The sequence below is a fragment of the Habropoda laboriosa genome, unplaced genomic scaffold (genome assembly GCF_001263275.1).
Source record: "Habropoda laboriosa isolate 0110345459 unplaced genomic scaffold, ASM126327v1 scaffold22, whole genome shotgun sequence".
NCBI lineage: Eukaryota > Metazoa > Arthropoda > Insecta > Hymenoptera > Apidae > Habropoda > Habropoda laboriosa.
The window spans coordinates 634,819-642,773 of record NW_017100261.1 but is presented as its reverse complement, the minus strand read 5'-3'; the positions used below and the strand labels follow the sequence as shown (position 1 = coordinate 642,773).

Sequence of the window (7,955 nt, the reverse complement as noted above, 5' to 3'; positions counted from 1 at the left end):
AAATCCGATTGATGAATTCCTATTTTCTTCTTTAAAATATCCTCGACATCATGGAAGAACCATAAAAAAAAGGTAAAGCTACCTTACGATATCGAACGATGCTTAGAACGATGCTTTTTTTCAAATTCTCAGATAGATAACATCTGGCGTGTAGACGTGTGTTTCGCGGGAAAGGTGAAATTCGTGAAAAATGAATCCATTACAGCGTTAACGAAGGAGGCTGGTGAAATTTCTAGCCGTGACGGGCATAATTGACGCGAAAGAGCGGGGAGAGGGGTGTTGAGACATCCGGCAAGAGAGGAGATCCGAGTGGAAAGTCGAGAGAGTTGGCGAACTATGCGAGCGACGTGTAGGTGCCTGGAGGTGTACGTCAGATGCAAATCACGCTGGCTAATTTCCCGGAAAACTAACGAATCCCGAGGGCGCGCGGCAGGCCAAATATCCGCCTGGTTCTCTCTCCGCGAGAGACGTTCGCCTGCGTAACCACGTCCCGATAATCCGAAATTAGCAAATTAATTAATTTTCCAGCTGGAATTATTCGTGGAATATTCGACGGCGAGTGTTATGGTCGAAATTAAACGGGAGCATGCATCGATCGCGAGAAGGTTTCGAAAGTATAATACAATACAACGAGGGGGGAAGTTCTCGTTTGGCCAGGTCGAGCTTTAGAAAGGGGGTGTTTGATGCGACATTTCGCTCGCGCCTAATGTCAAACTCTGCCATTTCTACGACCTTTCTCCCTTTACGAAAGCTTCCGTCTCTGCGGATTAACTTGGCTGGCTCGGTTTGACCGATATCAGCGGGCGTAATCGTTGCGTCTGGTCTGGATACAAAGGAGGTACAAGTGAATGGAGAAAGTTCGTGGTGATCGTTGCCAGGATTAATCGAGTGCCTGTGTTCGCCGCTCGTACCTACAGTTTACATGTTCCTTTGCTGAATTTAAAATATAAACAGCTATTAAAAATAGAATTTTTTACCATGTAATAGAGCACTATCGTGTGCAAGGGGCCGGGAATAAAAATGAAAAGAAGAAGAAGAAGAAGAAGAAAAATGTAAGGTAGGCAGCAGCGTCCATACACGGGCAAAGGTTGGCGGGCTCGGCGTGCTCCTAGGGCAGCACGTGACTATCGAGCGAAGCCGATTACTGCTTAAAGATACGTCGAAAGTATACTTTCTTTCGTGGTCGAAGGTAACGTGCAACCCTTAAGGCGAACCATTGGTTAGGGGTCGAAGCAGTTGACCGTAGGTAAAGCGGAAACGGATGTGGCCGTTGGGTCACGCGATCTCCACGAGCCGAGCATAAAACACCTGAGTTGTTTAATCATACGCTCCTAAGCCGAGTCGTACATCGTAAACTCGTAAGGGTAGGTCTCCTTCTCTCTCTCTGTTACTCGCGTTGCAACTTACGTGCTTTCGCCTACCGAGATGTACAGCCGGATAAAAGTACGCCGTTTATCCATTAACAGGTATGTTCCGTTGAGTTTACGGTGTCAATAAAAGTTGTCGACGTAATTGTCGTGAATATGCAGGTTCGCCGTGAGACAATGCAATCAATTGTTCCGATAGCAACAGATTTCTCTCGTGGGTTTTAAAAATAAGGGTACTTAGTATGCACCACGCTTTATCGATGCAAACAGAAATATACGGGGTGCTTCGAAAAAATTTAACACTTTCATGGAGAATTTGTACGTGTATATGTTTTCTTTTCTCTGGAGACCGTTTGAAGAAGATTCCAAGAATGTGTTGACAATGACGGTGAAGAAGAGGAGAATCTTTGAAGTATTGTCAGATTTGTTTCTCTAAAAAAGTTGCCTAACTATGGGCCAAAATTTTTGGATCACTGTCCATTGCAAGGTACACAAAAATTTCCAGAAAAAAATTAGCAACTTTAAGAAATTTTTTAACAAATTTTTTATCGTGCAAATCCATCGAAATGAGATAAATCGCTATCGATATCCACGAGATCAATTTCGAATCAACGAAGAATTAGTAGAAGATGGACGGAATTGGTAGGCGATTGCGAATCTTTTGGCCAATATACGTCATTCCGAGACAAGTGAATTTCTTGAGAGAGTTATCACGATAGACAGTATACGCGCAGTTAGACGTCTGAAGTAGAACAGGTTCGGTTTGCTTTTTAGACTTACGTATCCAGCCTGACGAAACTTCGGAGCCATCGTCTTTTGTCTATGAAAGCACAGCAGGCATTGTCGAGGACGGTGTTACGGCTCCTCCCTCGCCGGTGTATAGTCCATTGTTCGTGCTTATATTGTATTTAGGCATTACGAGTCAGCCTGGTTTAATTGTTATTGTTCCGTAGCGCTTATCGAACACGCTGCTCTGCTGCATTCCCACGCGAGTCATCGCCTGGCCTCGTAATTACTCGAAAATCATTAAACTTCCGTAGCCGCGTACGAAACGCGTGGTAAGTCACGACATTAATAGAAACGTTTCCGGATAATCCCTGCTCGGTGGTAGAAAACGGTGCAAGAAATTAACGATTGCAGCGATATATCATACCTACCCGGTTATGACTATATTTCCGGCAAACGAGAGAAAGAGAGACAAGGTCTGCGTGCATTGCGTGTGTATGTAAGTATAAGCCCGCGAAGACGGGCGAGCGTTTCGATGTTCGAGCGAGACGACCGCGAAGCCGCACAATGCAAAGTTAACTCTCGCGTTACGAATTCACGCTCTTTAGGAGGGTAGCAAAGAGAGAGAGGCGTAGGTTGGCAGAGGTATAGGCTGTATAGGCGGGTAGGAAGGTCGTACAAAGAGAGAGTGAGATACAGAGGAGAGAGAGTGGAAAGAGGTGAGTCGCGTAGAAGGGAGCCGGCCATTTTGTTTCCGGTGTCCCGGGAGCACTTCCGGTCACCGTCACGCAGTTCTGCGTCGCGAAGTGCCCTCGAGCTCCTGAGATCTCCTTTCACGATTATATTCAAATTAAATGCGGGAGTCTGACCGGTAATATACTGCCGCCAATTTAGCTACAACCCCCCGGAGGGTGGTTCGCCTTACCTCGTTTGCCGGCCATCCGACTTTAGTGGCCTGGAAGAATCCCGCGAATCGTCCTTTCTATCTCTTCCACTGTTAATCGTCGTTCTTACCTACAAACCTAACTCTTTCACCCTGTACTTTCCCCTCCGTTCACCGATGCTCCAAAAACCTTTCCACAGATCGACTCTCTCGTCCGTTCATCCCCCTCCGTATCTAGCCGGTTCAGAACGACGCGAGAAAAGTCTCGTAGATCGGTACCACGGGACATCGGTAATCGTACACCAAAGGCATCGATCAGAGGCGAAATTTCGATAACGCGAGGGAGTGGGGGGTAGGGGAGGAAGGGAGAGAAAAACAACACCGGTTGGACTTTTGTGATCGCCAATAAATGCGCGACAGACAAGGAATTCGCTTCCGGTTTTCGATGCAAAGCTTGCCGCGTATCGCGTTCAAGCGCCGCTGCATCCGAACAGTGGGGTTTCAGTTGCACCATTTTCAATGGTGATAATCCCGACGTACCGAGGTCCTCGTTGCACGAACCGAACCAGCTTTGTCACCGGATAACCTAGACTCGCATTGCCGGCTCCGGTAGCGTCACCGATAGACCCCTCCTCCTCCTCCTCCTACCAGCCTGTCGCTCCTCCGCCTACTCTTGTTCCACCTCCCTCCCCCATTTGCCAACCCGTTTCATCCCCTTCGTCGGAACTGCCTTCGAAAGCAACCCTGTGTATCCATCTGTCTGTCTCTCTTCTTCTCCTCGTTTCGCGGCGATACGCAAACCCGTGGTAATAGACGTTCCGGCGCGATTATAAATGAAACGCGTGACACGCGGGATCGAATTACTTGAACGATCGGCGGATTCTCCCCGCGGAACGACGGTCGAGCCGCGGGAAATCGAGAGGTGCTACGCTTCGATCGTAACGAGCTGGCACTTGTTTCGAAGCTACCAGCGGAGATGTACATGAGAGTTGAGTGTGAGTTGAGAGTGAGAGCTTTGGTTTGCTCGTGAATTAAGGTTGAACGATTTTCGAATGTCGCGATATGACGGAGATGGTGGTTGATAGCCAAGATTGCGATACGCGGGGATCATCCTTCATGAGGTTCGTTTCACGGTTACACGTGTACAACCTTTTGTGCTACAACGACGCCACCACCGCGACGGAGCAGCACACGTTCATACACGTCCCGGCTGTGCACGGTAATCCGAGCCAAAAACTCTCTGAGTTTAATTGAACGCGATAACCGATACAAATTGAACATTGCGGTCAAATGGCAACAGGTTCGGTAAAGGGCGCGTAGCTAAACCGAAGATACCAAATAAAAGGTTATGATGATCCAGCCGAACGAAGGAAAAAACACACCGCTACACGCGTGGTACGCTCTTCGCTATCGGTGGAAATACGCGATATTAAAACGAGGAATGAACTTTTTGTTAATTAAACGGGAAGAAAAATTTTAAAAATTAATTTCCAATTCCCACGGTAAATCCCTTAGATCGAAATGATTAAAACCATCTGGAAGAAAACGTTATTTCGCGATTTAAAGATTACAAAAGTGATATCCCCTGTGTGACGAAGAATTTTTACCGAGCCGATTAAAATTAATCAGGATTGAAGCGTCGATAGCCAGGAATCTTTGTGCGAAACGTTAATCGATCGCGAGCAGTCCGTGAACGTGGCACATTTCACGCAGCCGGCACGGATTGTTCGCCGGCGGTGCTTTTGGCGCTGACAATACCGCAATGCACAGGTTGGCCTAATAAAACTATGATCGCCGGATAAAACAGTGCAGTGCATGCTGGTAATTAGCGGTATACATAAATCATTGGCAACGTAGCACGTAAATGCATACACACACGCCAACGTGTACCAGCGCCCACACCGTCACCCATTACAAACCTCCTCCCGCGCCGCCTCCAACCCCCCGTTTTCCAACCCACCCCACGGATCCGACATCCGAGCAAACGACGGCCCGTGTGTATGTATAATGGGGGCTACGCAACGTTGCAAAGCTGGGCCCGTGGTGGTACACGCGCGTTCAATCTTTGCTTCTGTTCAGTATCAACGTCAATTCCATTGGAAAAATGAGTGACAAGTTCGCACGCCGCGCCGGCTCGTTTGAACGAACAAAGGATCGTATTAAATCTGCTCTGGTCGAAAGGTGGACACAGCCGTCTACGTAGACTGACGAAATAAGACCCGGTTCGGGTAGCAGGAGGGAAGAAGTTTTTTAATTTTTGTCCAATCAAATTCAAACGTCCAACGCAGCAGGTGGATAATAACAAAAGTGACACGGTAGAAGGAGGAGGAGAGAGGTTTATGAAAAAAGACGGATAAAAACCGAACGGGTTATCGCGGTAGTACGTGGAAGAGGGAAGAAGAGATATTACTCTTAGCGTCATAATTAATTCGCAGTTTGCCGGGGACGGTTCTACGGCCGGTACCGGTGTCTAGACGTAAGCCACACGGATTTTTGAAGCGCTCTCATGCAAACTGATGGCTTAATCTCCGGTTTAGGGGCCTTGTTAGAAAATGGACGTGGCTAAGCCTTCGGCATGGCTTAAACGGGGCATTAAACTCTTCCCGTATAAGGCATACACATGCCCTATATCACTCTGACAAGTTGCGATTAGTTCGGGGCTCCGAGTAATGTCAGCTTACCGCCTTAACGACGCCTCGCGCCTTTCTTGCCTGTTTTAATATTTCATCGCGTGCATCGTCGCGTGACTGATTCATCCCGCGATTCGTCCCGCCGTGAAACGCGCGAGAACCCTTCAAGACTTTGTGAATGAACTTGATGAGAGAGAAAGAGAGAGGACAAGAATCTTTACATAACACATTTTCTTAACCACACACAATTCAATAGCATGTACATCCTATTCTAGCCATTATTGTTCGTAGATATTTGAAAAACGATACCGCGAGTAACACGTAACGTAACTGACGTTTATATCGTTCGGTTGAAAAAAAAAAAACAGAAAAAAATAAGGTAAAAACAGAAAAAATAATACGTATAAATTACATTCGTGCCAGCTGTCAATTCGAGAAGTGATATTAGGGGATCGCAGCAGCAGTTCTCTAGCGGCCGATACGATACGAGCGGAGCGACAGACATGGCTGCGAGCAAAAGTAGCGAACGATCGCCGGTGCTGGGCGAGAGCTGCATGCGTGTCCGGGCATGCGTGCGGTATGAAGCGCGCACGACAGAATAATTAACGAAACATCAAATTCCGTTAAACGCGGGAAATTAATCGAGCAAACACGAAATTAGCTGAAGCGGACGGCAGATACGCGAGTGTGTGTGTACGCGTGTGCACCGTGAGACCGGTGTACACCTACCTGCACACAGTTATATTATATACACACGCACGCGAATCGTACACATCTACGCGTACGGTCGCGTATTTGCGTTACGTGGTCGCCGATAAAACGATACCGAAATTGCCGCACCGCGGCGAATGTCGTTATAGAAATTAATGCGATTTCCCTCGGGCTATCTACCCCCCGCTTAGATTTACTATAACCATAATCGAAATATAATCGAGTGCATCCGCGATGCGTGACGTGCGAAACACGACTCTTCATGCGTGTGCACCACTCTCTGTCGCGTGTATGCGTGTGTGTCTGTGTGTGTCGTTCTCTCCCGTTGCGAAATTCCTTTCGATGCGTCAGGTCGTATACTGGCCTGGGTACCATAGGTGGAGATTATGTTCGCCATAGGTGTACAATGGTACCACGACCAGAGACGTTTTACAAACATCATTTGTTTTCATGCACCGCTCCTATATACATACGTTTATAAACAACACACGCGACGTGCCGCGAAATGTAATTTTTTTTTCACCGTGCATGACTTGGCATGAGCCGAGCCAATTATGAAAAACAACGCTCGCTTACGGTCCCCGGGCTTCTAGGTGCACGCGTTTTTCGGCGACGTTAACGTGATCGAGAGACGCCGTGAAAACGTGTTCGCCGTTTGTAATTGAACTCTGCGGGTCTTTGAACAACGTGAACGCACGCTAACGTTTACGACGACGGCGATTTCAGAGATGAAAAGAAGGGAGAGAGAGAGGGAGAGAGAAAGGAAAGGTGTAAATATTATCGATATAATAAAGAGAGATTGTTTTATCGGTTTGAGAACGTGTGCGTGATATAAAGGTTGGAGAGAGTGAGCGTAATCGCAGAAACGCGGTCTATACCGGGCGGGTTAAAAGGAAACTTTAATTGCAAATTAGTTGGTGGAACTATGCGACGAACGCTTTAATAGCCGGTTGCCGCGATAATATCGCGCGAATTTACGTTTGCCCGCTAAGCAAATTCTTCGAAAAGCGGCGGGTTGCGAACGGCGGTCTGCTGTTGGCCGAATCGAATACGGGGGCCAATAAATAATGAGAGCGCGAGAGATCGAGCCGCGGCACTCGCGCGTGACCGTCGATAAAATAATAATTACCGGCGACAATGCGCCTGGTACAAATTGCCCGTTAATTTTTGCCGATAAACATTCGTAAGCCCGCGCGTAGAAGCGAAAACCGTATGCACGCGACGCGTAAATAATGGCGAAAATACGATCACGAAAAGCGCGTGTTCATCTACGGGAACGTATTGGTGGATCCACCTATGTGAGTACCACCAGCCCCTATACAATTTTCCGTGTGTCTGTACGCGACGGTGGTCGGACCGTGTGGCGCTGGAGGTTAGCCTCCGCGTAAATATCGCTAGACAATAATTTCGGATGGTTATTAGCGATAATAAAATCCAAATTTATCGAACGATCCCCTCTCCCCCCTCCCTCCCTCCGCTGTGTATACGATTTATAATCTGCATTCCCGATGCTTCGTCACGATCACGCGACGCGTCGCAATGTGAAACAATGGCCCTCTCCCCCTTCGACGGCATTACGGATATCTGGGAAAAATGATGTTTGCACGTCTGCGAATTCGCTGGAATCGAAGATCCGCG

General features: G+C 47.7%; 1 protein-coding gene across 1 annotated transcript in view; it reads left to right on the top strand.

Moving 5' to 3' along the window:
* Positions 1-7,955, top strand: part of LOC108572745 (LIM domain only protein 3-like) — a 43,034-nt gene that overhangs the window by 2,468 nt on the left and 32,611 nt on the right. The window lies entirely within an intron of this gene.